Source organism: Vidua chalybeata, chromosome 1, assembly GCF_026979565.1.
Source record: "Vidua chalybeata isolate OUT-0048 chromosome 1, bVidCha1 merged haplotype, whole genome shotgun sequence".
Taxonomy (NCBI): Eukaryota; Metazoa; Chordata; class Aves; order Passeriformes; family Viduidae; genus Vidua; species Vidua chalybeata.
Window position 1 is genome coordinate 97327541 of NC_071530.1, and position 14107 is coordinate 97341647.

At 36.2% G+C, this 14107-nt stretch overlaps 2 protein-coding genes and 1 long non-coding RNA gene across 3 annotated transcripts in view; 1 reads left to right on the plus strand and 2 right to left on the minus strand.

Annotated features, from left to right (window-relative positions):
* The window catches only part of DOK6 (docking protein 6), a 245480-nt gene that overhangs the window by 176237 nt on the left and 55136 nt on the right, over window positions 1-14107 (minus strand). The window lies entirely within an intron of this gene.
* CCDC102B (coiled-coil domain containing 102B) overlaps window positions 1-14107 on the minus strand; it is a 376483-nt gene that overhangs the window by 52398 nt on the left and 309978 nt on the right. The window lies entirely within an intron of this gene.
* On the plus strand, window positions 3448-5786 carry LOC128798385 (uncharacterized). Its single transcript, XR_008434411.1, has 3 exons — window positions 3448-3509; window positions 4606-4770; window positions 5701-5786. It is a non-coding gene; the product is annotated as an uncharacterized LOC128798385 (long non-coding RNA).

The window sequence follows — 14107 nt, forward strand, 5'->3', positions numbered from 1 at the left end:
TCTTCTCATATACATATATTTGCATACAGAACCTCTTGACAGACATAAGCAGGCTCCATTTAGCTTCAGTGAGATTGATTGCAAAAAGCAGCTAGAGCTGTGCAAATATCTGCTGATTCAAACTTTCACCTAAAATGCAAGAAAATGTCACGGCAGAAGTAATTCATGCTTCAACCTGCTGTAATTGTAGGGCAGAATCCAGCTCTATGCAGAAAGCTGACAGTTCAAGACTCTTTGGTCTCACTTTGACAAGCTGTTTGGAATGTTAAGTTCTTGCACAGACTTTCATTACAGTTCTTCATAGGACAGAATTCCACTCTTGATCTGAAGAACTGTATACATTTGTATAAAGTTATTTATGCTTAACAGACTTTGTAAACTTTGTAGTCCAGTATTTATAGCCTTAAAAAAACCCCGAAAACTGGAAGATAACAAAATACAAAGAAGACACTCACAGTACTAACAAAATAGTGTGTAACTTAATGAGAGGTCCTATCTGCTAAATATTATATTGCTGTGCTGGTTTTGACTAGGACAAAGCTAATTTTCTTCACAGTTGCTGGTATGGGGCTGTGTTTTGGATTTGTGCTGCAAACAGTTGATGTTCTCATTACTGTTGAGCATCACTTACACAGAGTCATGGCCTCTTCTGCTCCTCACTCCATCCCACCAGTGAGGCAGCTGGGGTGCACAAGGAGCTGGGAGAGAACACAGCTAGGACAGGTGACCCCAACTGACCCAAGGGACATTCTGGACCATACGGTGTCATGCTCAGCATATAGAGCTGGTGGAAGAAAGAGGAATAGGGACACGTTTGGAGTGTCTCTGTCTTCCCCAGTAACCATTATTTGTCATGGGGCCTTGGTTTTGGGGCATGGCCGCCTGCCGATGGGGTGCCGTGAATTCATTCCTTGTTTTGGTTTGCTTGCCCTCACTGCTTTTGCTTTGCCTATCAAAGTATTTTTATCTCAATCCATGGGTTTCTGCACTTTTACCCTTCTGATTCTCTCCCTCGTCCCACCGGGTAAAGTATGTGCATGGTTGTGTGTGGCTTAGCTGCCTGCTGGTGCTAAACCAGGACAATTATAAATTGTATTCCATCAGGGAATGTTTAATTACATATTTTCTTACAGTTTAATTATACTGGTAAGATGGAGTGTTATAATTAAGATAGAGCACATTCATGATTATGAAGACACAAATTATTTAGTAGTTAGCAAATATTCAAATATTGCTGTAAACAAGGTACTTTTGAATGAAGATTGAAAAGAAAAACTGAAGTCTGTGATAAGACAGCATTACACAATGGATTTAACTAACATCTTCAAAAATACCTCATTCTTAAAATGCAGATGACAAAACAGTTTATATCAAAACCCAAATACTTTTAATATAGAATTTTAAATTGTATCTGATTTTAACATACTTTTACCTGAATTTTGAAAAAATACGGAGTTCTAGAAAATCTACAAAGAAATTCCAACAGCTGCACCAAGGATGCAGGTTTTGTTTATGCTCATTATGATAAACTACGAAAGAAAGAGAGAGAAATTATGAAGAACTTCCATAGTCAAAGCTAAATTTTTAATAAATAAACTTAGTGTTGTATGCTAATACTTTGACAGCTCTGAGTATCATCCAGGCATATCCATCCTGAGTTGTAAGGAAAATATATATAGGTCAATATAAGTAGGTTGGAATAGGTGCCTCAGCTTTTATTTTCAAAGCAATTGAGTTTGGCTTGTGCAAAATAGTTTTCAAATAGAAAAATTACATTCTACATTGTAAGAGGCCACTGGCTTGCCTTTGCTTTGTGATTAAATGGCACAGGCACCACTATAATGAGGCAGTCTATCAAAGTCTTCTACCTGGTTGTTTACACTCTATGAGGCTGTATGAATGAAGGATTTAAAAGTTTTCATTAAGTCCTTGGCTGCTGTACATGCACAAACACAAAGCCAATTATTTTAAAGGTACACAGAATTTTACTCGTTTTATCTTTCTTGAGAGCAGGATTGCTGCTGCTTATTGCTTCACTGAACAATAGAAATAGGAACAAAATCCCTGTCTTTTGAGGAGTCTGTTAAAATTACTTTATTTATATATAAAATATATTCTCATGTGTAGGCATCAGCATCTGAATTTGAATTTTGAATTGCAATAGCAAATTTGGGAGTGCAAGGAATTTTTATTGGAATTACATAGATATTTCATTTAACAATTATTAGCTGGCTGAATATGTACATTCCTGTATACTATTTCTCTTATCAAAACTATTTTTGCTTGAGGGGAAAATAATCTTACTTTTTTTATCTGAAGAAAAGAGCTCACAATAGACCAATCTAAAAACATAACTTTTTCAGCTAATTCACTGTACTGTCATTTAGAGAAAATAAGAATATTCTATCTATCTAAACCACAGATTCATAGTTACTATCTTTACCTGAGACACTGAATTTGCATTAATTTCTTATGCAACAGATGAATATCATTTGATTAGGAGGGCACAAAATTTATACTGAACCCATATTTAATTCACTGATCTTAGAGGATGAAAGTAGCAACCCATTCTCTTTAAAAAGAATAGAAACATTTATCTGAATTGTAAAGTTTTCTGCCAATTTTTTCCAGTTCTAATGAGGTAAGAAGTTTGAACTTTGATATACGTATATAGCTCATGTCATTAATGCATTTTAATGTCCCTGTAATGAAGCAGCATTTCAGAAGAAATGAAGTGCATGACTAAAGAGCATATACAGTTACTTTGCATTATGACACAGGGAGAAGATAACATACACACTAAAATACAAGGGCAATTTACTTAAGTATAATTGTCCATATTTAATTAATTTATAGTATATTTTTGGGTTTCCAAAAGTCTTTTGATGCTGGTTATTAAGGAAATGGGAAAATTGCAGCACAGAAACACATCAGTTAACACAAGTCTGGAAATCAGAACCATCTATTTTAGGAAAAGAGGGGCTTCAAGCCTCAGCACAGTATAGAGAGTTCTCTAAAAACAACTGCTCGGTCCTCAGCAGCTGTCAGAAGAGTAAATCTAGTGCTAAGGTGTTGCATCCCAGGTTGGTTCAGTTAGGGGTTTTAATAAATGTTAGTTAGCTGGTTCTATATACCCCCATTTCCACCCCACAATGGTTTGCTCTGAGTCACTCACCATAGGAGCTTTCCCATGTCAGTCTTGTAGTCACCCCCTGTTCATTCCTGAAGGTTCTGTGTCAGTTACCCCATCCTTGTATTTGTATTTGTCCTGGAACCCTGTACCCACCCCTGTTATGTTCCCGTTGGCTGCCGTGGTCCACATCACTCCCCCGATGCCTGTCCCCATTGGGCGAGGGGGGCTTCCGCCCCTGTCTGCCCACCCCCTATATAACCCCAGGCCTCGTTTGTCTCGTCGCCATCTTGACCATGCGCGTGCTAGGAGACAGGCGCTGCTCCAGCCACCGCGGCGGCCACACGGGAATAAACTTTCTCCAGCCACACAGGACAAGGTGTGCCTTCTCTCGTCCCCTTATCTCCTCTCAGAGTCCGGCTACAGAACGCGGCAAGCCCACGCGGAGGCTTAGCGCTAGAGCCTCCAAACACGAGGCAGCCCCGGTCTCGCAGACAAAGCGCAGAGCCTAGCCGGGCTCCAGAGCTGCCCGAGACCGGGGAGAAGAACGCAATGCCGCACTAAGGTTGGTCAGAAAAGCAACAAAGAAAAATGGAGAGCATTTTTGTGCCACTATTACCATGATTTACCCACACTTGAGCTCACACCACCTTTCATTCGTCTCAAAGAGGGAGAATAGGAAGGGTCAGAGAGGAAAAAGTATGAAACATCTCATGCCAGAGGAGCAAAAAGGTCTCTTCAGTCTGGAGAAAGGGTGGAAAGGCCAGCACAGCAGGTGAATGAAGCACAGATGTCTTAGATCAAAAACCAATGTGGTGTGAGAGAGCTGGGGGTAAATTATTAACCAGTTCTCCTAATAGAGGAACTGAAGGTACGAAATGAAGAGAGCAAGATACAGATTCAAACAAGTCACAGGAGATGGTTTGTTTGGTAGTAGGTAGGAAGCCATGGATGTATTTTTGGCAAAGATTATTGCAGATGCAAATATAGCAGTGGATTCAAGGAAAGGCTGGACAGGTGCTGGAGGAGGGATCTGTTAAGAACCACCAAGCAGAGAAAGTATAGAAAACCCATGGGTGAGAAACCACTGGAAGTTTGGACACTGGTTGTGAAAAACACATAAATTTGTTTTGCTTTTAGTGCTCACTGCATATCAGTTTATGGGCACTGATGGAGAAAAACAACTGAGGTAGATGTACTTGTTACTCTTATGACCCGTAACACTTCTTCTGTTTGTAAACTGGGTCAATTTCAAGCAGTTGCTTCTCTGCTCTTGGCAAAAGTCTTGAAAGAGACATTAAAACAAAATTAAAACTTTAGGCTTTGTATTTAGTCAAGATTTGTAGCACAACTTCTGACAAAACGGTGCCTGAGTTTTGTGTCCATGACAATTCAAAAGAAGCAACATCCCATTTTCTGCAGTAATTTATTTTTTTCTTCAAATGCCTTCTTGTGCTAAACGTTACCTTTTGCAGAACTTGACAAGACTGAAGGCAATGACATCGAAAGGAGAGAATGCAAACATGCAGAAGTATATTTCTCCACTGACTAGCCTCCCTTTTGAAAGTTCCTGAGGAATACCACTGTGCATACTGTGCATTCTCAATTGAAAGTCAGTGACAACCCTTTATCACTTTCCGGTAGGTAAAAGGCTTTGCTTATAAATTCTTCTGACATCAAAAAATAAAATATCATTTATGATACTGCCTCATCTTACAAATCTATTCATATATCTTTTAAAAACAAGCTGGAAGGCATAGCAAATATAAGGTAACGTAACACTGTAAAAAATAAATGAAAATGCCATCAGCAACATCAACGTAAACAAAAATATATAATAATAAAAAAAAAAACTATTAAAAGCAGATCCAAGTAAGTACTTAGTTTCTAACTGAAAATCTTGAATGCATACATCCACACATATAACCTAAAAAAATCCTGTAAGCCTCCCAGTCCTAAAAGAAATAAACTGATCAAAAAGTACTAAAATGCAGTGACTAAAAGGCTGTTTCTAGACAAGTTAGAGAAACATTAGGGAACTCCTTGGAACACCTGATCCTACAGAGTCACTGGACATGGGCAAGACAAACCCTCAAGGCCCATTCCATTTTTCAACAGGAAAAAAAAGTAACAACTCTAAGGACAGAAGTACACCTTTTTCTTGCGTATAATTAAAGAAGCGGAAAATATAGGAATTGTTCTTTCCTATTCTTATATTTGATTGTGTAGATATTGGGACACCAGTGATACAGGAAATCCATGACTGGATCTTCAAAGAAAAGTTTTCTTCAGGATACTGTATCAGAAAACCTAACTATAGACTTTTTAAAAAGAGAAAAGCCTGATTTTTGTTTTGGAAGGATTTAAAATGCCTTTTCCAACTAAAAATTGTTAAGCTATGTCTCTGAATAACCCTTCAATTGACAAGGATATTCTTATGCTACAATTTTCTTTTCTGAGCCCTTACGGCCACTCCTCAGTCAGCATATTTTGGAACCCAGTCTGACCAATCCAAGCCTCTCGAGGGAAAGCCAATGAAACTAACTCTAAAATTTGATATTTCACTGCAGAAGCCAGAGATGAAATGATACTTTTCCATTGTTTAGAAAAATTCCCAACTGAGCCTTCAAAAGCATGCTACAGGAGAAGTTTCTACCTTAATTTGCAAATTTAAATATGCCAACTTGCTACAATCTGATGCAAGGCACATGTGAAAATCTCCTTGTAAATGAGAAAAAGAGTGGTAAGTGCTTGTTGGAAATGTCAAAGGAAAAAGGACAAAGTAAAAATGTATTGACAGGCTATTTTTTACAGGAGAACAAAGCAAATAATCTGATTCTCATTTTTGCTATTGATTATCACTGTACTGTAGATGTTATTATGCATATTAAAATTGTAAGTCTGCCTGTGTGGCAAACTCTTTTTCAGCTGACTATATCACTTAAATTTTAAAAAGCCACCAAAATTGGAATTTATGTTTCTGACAGTTAAAATATTATATCTCTGCATCCCCTATTTTTATTGCAGCTGGAAACATTGTTTGGAAAACTCTGCTACACCCACTGTAACCTTTGAGGATGTGTACAATGTCTTCCATGAAACAAAACCACAGGATGTATTTGATTTGGTGAGGAGACAAGAAAAGGAGTGTAGCAGGAAGAATACCCTAGCATATTTTATTCTATAGCCTTTGCTACAAGTTTTTCTTTCTTTCTTAGCCTACAGTGTCATTAAAAGTGTAATTCTGAATGTAAGCTTCTCTATGGTGTTCTTGCATGCCAGCTTGTCAACTTCTGCATGAAGGATATTGTAAATTTCTTTTACTTCTGGATTGTGGTTTGTTTGCTCTGGTTTTATTAACAGATGGCAAACAACTCATGTGGGTCAATTTCGTGCACGAACTTCTACAAAATAATGTTCCAAGAAATTTGGCACAATATTACTTCAATTGTGAAATTGGAAAGTCAATTAGCTTAGGGCTTCACAAGCTTAGTGTTGGCAGAAATTCATAGCACGAAATGAGCAGCTTCAGCAAAACTGCAGTTTATGAATTGATTGAGAAAGTTTTCTTTACTAACAGCTAAAGTTAAGGACAAGCATGAGTGACCAGTCACAAATTTCCATTAGCAATAGCAACCTGAAAAATATCAGTTAATAAGACATGGAATAAAACATTTGTGAGCTGACAGCCCATGAGAAAACGGTAATACAGTACCTCATTACTGTTACTGTATTTAATGAAGAAAGTTGGTATTCATACACTGGTTATATACAAAATAACCTGAAAGAGAATCCTATAGATGGTTTAAACCTCTTTCCAGGGACATGAAGGTGATAAAATACAGATTGGAAAACAGTAAGGTAAAAAGTTTTGTTTTTTTTTTTTTTTTTTTTTTTTTTAATGGAATCATAATTTTCATGGGTATTTTCTGATCTTCACATCCAAAGTGCAGATAGTGCATATATATATATGTGTGTGTGTGTGCATGCGTGCGTGCGTGTGTATAATATTATAACTGAAGAAGATTATTTGAACAATGATACTGCTGATATCTAAAAGTTGTGACTGGAAATGTGATTACTGTAAAGTTTGGGAGAAAATTACAAAAAAAACCCAAAACACTGTGCATCTTCTTAAAATACAAATTGACAACTATTAATCCTAGAAAACATCCACAGTGAAAAAAAAAAAAAAACCAGTAAAAATTACACTTTCAATCTTTTATAATGTGTTATCCATCATCTGGAAAGCAAAACATTGTGTTGATTCATGCAAATTTGAAATTTCAAGACTTTTGAAAAAGGAGATTTTATGTGCAACACATATATTATAAGGGAATGTTCATGCAAAGAAGCTGACATTTTGCTATTTGTTTCTTCTAGGTTGAGAATGTTACCACTGACTGCATAAACAAAATAGTGATCATCTAAAACAAATAAAAAGAAAAAATATCACAACTCTTCCAAATTATAAGAGATGCTATGTACAGTTTCTCTCAAGTAATGAAGGAAAAATATTACCTTTTGACGAGTTTGCTGAAATTATCCAGTAAGATAAATAAATATATATTCATATTACATAATTCACTGCAATTAGGACCATTTTAAGCAAACAAGTCCAGATACTGTAAAGGTAACCTGTTACTGCCCACACAACAAATTGTTTGTTAACCAAATATTGTGTGTTTTGGCTATTTATGAGACACAGGAAATACAGCAACAATGGGGAAGACAACTTGGTTTGCCTTGGCTTGGCTTGGCCTGGCCAGCAAATATTAGTAATTTTCACAGGATACAAAGGACAAAAATGCCAAAATGCCTCAGAGCTTCCTTTGGCAATCTTTGAAATAGTTCAGAAACTAAGCATGTATTTGCATGCTTATTTAGTGCTGAATTATTTCATTAGTGTTTATATAACTTTATTTCTCAAAGATTCCTTACTCCCTGTCTGAAGAGAGGAATTAATGCCTGTGGAGTTATACCTTGCTCCAAATTAGTGTCTCATCTTCCTCAAACTCCTTTTTGCTGTAGTTTTACCTTAATGATACTGAGGTAATTTATTGGATGATATATAAAAGCCAGAATAAAATCAGGTACTAGGTTTCTCCCTTTGATCTTGGTGTGTCCAGGTTAGGAAATCTTCATATATTCAATATGCATTTCCTATAAACAGGAATTTGCTTTTCTTTTAAGGGTGCATTAATGGTAATAGAAATAAAAACAGAAACATAGATGTGGGATCTAGGTCTCCAGTAAAAAGCAAAAAAGAGAGATGGAAAAGGATAGTGAATCTGTTTGGGTTTTAAGGAACTGGAACTCCTTCTGTAAGCAAACAGTGTCACAAATTATCTGAAAAGGAAGTATTTGAGCAATGATCTCTCAATGTCTCAGTGGAAAGAGGAAAAGAAGCACATTTACCTATCACAGGCAATCTCTCTTCTCAGTGAAAAATAATGACTTTTTTTTAAGGAAATAAAGACTTTCAACATGACACCTCTGAGGTTACAGCATTAAAAATAATTCAAATTAATTAAGTCATTACAAGCGAGGACACTGAAATGTCAGGCAACTTGGAAATTGTGTTAAAAATAATTAGTTGAATACATTCTAGTATAGAAATGAAAACAAAAACTACATAGGAGGTGATACTATGGTGTTTTCATGGAGAAACAAGATAATTGAGATTAATAAATTAAAACATTAACGCAATAGCATTCACTTCAACTAGATCAACTATGTATGTAAGTAAACTGAAATTAGATGGAGATGTTTAAAGTCTTTTAAAGCATGATTTAGATTTTCTAAACTAACATAAAACATAAGTTTGAATATATATGATATATGAAGGACCAAAAGAAAGCTGTTTTTTTTTAACAGCCAGAAACTGGCAGAAATAATTTTTACAATGCATTCTTTAAAAAGTGAAAGATGTATACAACTAAAGAAAATAGAGATGAGCATAAATTTTAGCATGCTAAATGTAAAGTCAGGCCAAAGAACATTTTGAGACATAAAAACCTTGAAAAATAAAAATATCTGGTGCCAGTGGGGGGCTGCACAGCCATGAGATTATCAGCATGTAAAAGAAATGCTCAAAGAAGATAAGGCTGCAAGAGAAAAAATAAAACAAGCAATTAAATTAATTCTTTGCATCAATCTACCAAGCTTGAGTGACATCCTAACCACTGTTTTGGTTTTGGTTGGGTTTTCCCTGGCATCAAATAAGTGGCTGTCTCAGTGAAAGCATTAGTAAAAGAGGCTTTGGAAAATAATCAATAAAATGAATAAAAAAAGATTACTACAACACAACAGCAGTTATACAAGAGCTGAACAACTCAAATGCAAATTCCAAAGATTAAGTAAAGTGAATGAATTAGCCTTTAAACTGGCCCTATTACTAGTGCAATAAGTAGGAATTCTGACCAAAAAAATGTTTTTCCAAGAGACTGGATGTGGACTATGGAAATATAGAGCAGTAAGCCTGGCTATGATACTACTCAAATTAGTCAAAAACAAAAGAAAAACCAGACTGAATAGGAAAGGAATAAGTATTGTAAAATTGTGAAATGTCAATGTAGCTTTTGGAGCCAGAGTTACTTCTCAGAAAAGACATCGTGCAGTAGAAATGTATGGAGAAGGGAAATAATAGATACCAATAATATATAACAGATTCTGTAATGGGATTGACTAAAACAGTGGAAATGCCTCAGTCTGGAAAAGGCATACCTGAGGAGATTGTGCAAGCACATATAATCATGACTGCCATGGTAAATATGTTCAGGGAATAAGTACTCACTGTTTCATGATGCAAAAAATTAGCAGCATGAGAGGAAATTTTGCAGTAAATAAAATAATAAAGGATATCCTTCATATCCTTAAAAATAGTTCTGTGGAACTTACTGCTCTAGCAATAAGTACCACATGTAAATGTCGACAAATTCAGAAGGGAAATGCTTACAAGGGAGTAGCACTTATGACTCTACTAATTAATTCCTTAGGTCAGAAAACACTGAATATTACAATACAAGGAAAGAAGTATCACTCTGAATTTGCTCCAATGTTTTACTGCTTTACTGTTTTAATATAGCAGTCCTCTGCTAATTTCACTGGACACTTGAGTGACAGTATGGCAGAGACAGTATGGCAATTACAGAAAGCACATTTCAGAACAGCCTCCCAACATCCCCCTTCCCATTATCTATTTCTTTTGCCATTTCTCATCTTTATTTAGCCATTTCTAATACATTAATAAATTTTATTAATTTTAAATAACTTCATTGACTCCTTAAGGATTTTGAGTCTTGAACCTAATTGTGCTCCTCTACAAAATTTTGAGCAGAAAATCTGAGTAAAAAGAAACCATTGAAGCTTCTTCTATTAATCTCATATTCTAAAGTCCACACTGAAATTTTCCAGCAACATTTTCCTACGTGCAACTATTGGATCATATGAATAAAAGAGAAAGTTAGCCTTCATTAGTGCCGTGCTGGAAACCACGACAGGGTTTATGTTGGCTCATAAGGGCTCATGAATCCAGAAATACAACCAGAAAGGATAAATTCTGAGTGAGGATTCAGTCTCACAATGTGGATGAGAAACTTCGGCTTCATTTCAACTACTGAGTGTGATTCACTCTCTGTCCCTTTTGAAGCCTCCATGAGGTGAAAGACAGCTAGACGGAGAAGCACTTCTACAAAGCATGATCTAGCATTTTGTTGGAAGTTCTTTCCTTCCCTTGTGGAATATATGAAGAAACAAGTCATGATTTGATTCCTTTGGCTGGTCAATAATGCTCCTTGTATGTAGTCTGAGTATAAACATCTGTGGATTAAAATGGTGTCTCTGAGGAAATATGCTGAATCCTTAAAACATCTATGCTGGCAAGAAGTAAATCTTCTATAAGCAAAGTATCTGAAAAAAATCACATCAGTAGTGTTTTGAGGGGGTTGTAGGGTTTGTTTGTTTGTTTGTTTTGTTTAGAGGGTTTTTGTTTGTGTGTTTGTTTTGGTTTTTTTTTTTTTTAAATAATCTGGTCAGATTTTATAATATTGTGATTCCTAGAGATTATACCTGATAAAAGGTTCTACTCTACTCTCACAGCAAGTGCCAAAAATATGTAATACTTAGTGTCACAAAAATTGGATTTTCTGACCTTCTTATAGAAAAGAAATTATATTTTCAAGAAGGTATGTTCACTTGCTCTTGCTCCACAGTTCTAGTATGGCCACCTTGGAATGGGTGTAAAGCACAAAAGTCTTAAGAAAGCAAATAGTTACTTCAGATGTTAAAATCTTACATATTCAAATGAAATGCCCTAATAAATATTAAGACTGAGGAAAAAAAAAAAAAAGCCTTGGGATTCAAGGCTCAAATCTGCAAAAACTGTGATGAAATTGTGTTTTCTTTTCTCTCTCATTATTTCCAAATGGAGTCAATCATTGATGGTTTCATACATTTTTCTATTTTTAAATTTACTTTAACCAAACACAAGAGAACACAGATCCAGTTCCCTGCAGGGAGTATAAATATTTCTGTTCCTAATATTATTCTAAGGCTGTGTTTTTAAGTTAAGATGCCCTTGGCAACAAAACTAGTTTTAGGTGCCCCTGGCTCCAACCATTTATTTGTGACCTCTACCTCAGTGCACAACTGGTGCCAGAAAACAAGAATATTTGTTTGTAGAACCAGATTTAAAGCATTGTAATAAATCATTTTGGCTGGCAAGAAAAAGTGGAGGGCTACTGTACTTATTTATTATTTATGTATTGCTAAAGCAGGATTAGTTACCTCAGCTGTCTCTCAGGTGGCACCACTAAATGGCTGATCTACTGCTTTCTGAGGAGGAAAACACAGGGAAGATATAAAATCAGGGAGACTTTCTGACCAAAAGCAACAAGGCACTGACCCATTTCTATCATCAGTCCACAGCCACAGAACCCTGCACAGCTGTTTAATTACCAACTATATCAGTTCCCTCCCAGTTATCTCCCTTCCTTTTGCATAGTATTGAAGGCTATTTTATAGTGGCAGAGAATACAGGGGTCTTACTAAAAAATATGTTTATTCTGCTGTTTTAAAATTCAAAAAGATGTATGGGGATGACTATCTAAAAGGAAATACTTACTACTGCTAAAATGAAATATTAATTTATCTTTCTGAAGAAATGTGTGAAAATAGTTCAGATTGTATTTGCATAACACTAAACCACAAAACAAAAAGCTCAAAACCAAGACACTATAAAGAAATAGTTCTTTTAGAAATCTGTAGAAAATGAAGAAAGGACATGATTCAAATGCACAAGCAGGAACTCTGTAAAGGTCATAGATACCTCTTCCACTGTGAGCAGTCTGGCCTCTGATTTTGTGACTAGTATATAATTGAGGAAAACAGGAATAGTGTAACAATCACAGCAGTAGAAATAGGAGAGAAAGAAAGTGAAATTCTCAAGGGTATTCCAGATTATATGTAAAAATTATCTATTTTTCTGCAGTATTTTTCCTGTGTACTGTCTGCCATGTAAAACCCTTACAGGAACACCACGTGGATTAAGGAGATTTAAAAATAATTACAACTCTTTCTGTTTCTCCTTCCTGAAGGCATTTAAAGTAAACTATTAAGAATTCAATGGCTATAATATCCCAGATTAGTAAACCAGGATGTGAGAGTGGACTTCTGAATTTTTTACAGACAAACCTGGGAAAATCATTCTTGAACTAAGTCAATTAATGCAACCCAAAGACAAGTCTCTAATTCTTTTTGGCATTGAGACTGTTTAGCATGAATTAAAACTTCAAGTAATTACCTAGCTAGTCCCTGATCTATGCACGAGGCAAAAAAGGAATGTTAGATCCTTTGCTTTCTCCTGAAGTTGCTTTCTATTACAAACTCAACATTTCTTTTTGTCATGTGCTGGCCATAAATAATACTTGTTAAAAAAATCTGATTTGGAGACTTCAAAAATGCTGCAAAATGGAAAACAGAACATTCAAAGCCAGTCTGGCCACACTCACTAAATGGTGGTTTGACAAATCTCCCCATGTGGTTCCCTGAAACAATTCAACAAAAAACTATCCCATGACAGCAAAGCAAACAGAAATACAATTGGACTATTTTGTCTAGCTATTTTTGAGTAGGGATGGGTAGTGTCAACTGATTTTATGCTTATGATCAACTGAAAATCAGTCATCTATTTTGTAAGTCTTCTAGTGCTGTTTCCTACCATTTTAGGGTACAAGCGAAAAGCATCCATTCACAGACCACCTTTCCCACGAGACACTGACAAGGTGGGATGACAAGGTGCACAGCAGAAAACACCCTGGCAATTTTCTGTTTTGATGAAGTTTCCTGCTATGACTCAGAGCTGCATGAGGCTATTACTCACATCCCACTCCTGTGAGGAGTGAACAGGGGAGAAAAAACCTCAGCTGCACTTGCAGATATGTTATGGTCCCAGCCATGCTGCTTTGCTCCACCATGCTCTGACAGTCCCACCTTCCCATGAAAACACCAGAACAGAGCAGAAAGGCCACTCAAAAGAAAGATACATTGCTGTATCTGAGCAGAGAAAATCTGTTACTGAGAAGTATCTTTCTGCAGGATGGGGATTCTTAGTCCAAGACAGGTATAGCTGTCATCTTAAATCAGGCAACTCCTATATGTCAGCTAAAATATGTTTGAAGAAAAAAATTAAAATCCCAATATAAGAACTACAGCAAATGGTTGGAAATTCTTCAGCACAAGGCTGCACTCACCCATGAAATCAGAGAATCAGAAATTCAGAGCAGGAGATTCTATACATAATAAGACATCACCATATTGCCTTACAACTTGAAATGCATGTGTTTGGAGCTGGGTGTCCTAAATTCCTAAACTCCAAGGAAGACAAGGTTGCAGCTAAAGGTATGGCACCAAAGTTTATCAACAGATAACCATGTGCTTCTCCTTAAACTCTGGATATGTGACTACATCTACTTACAT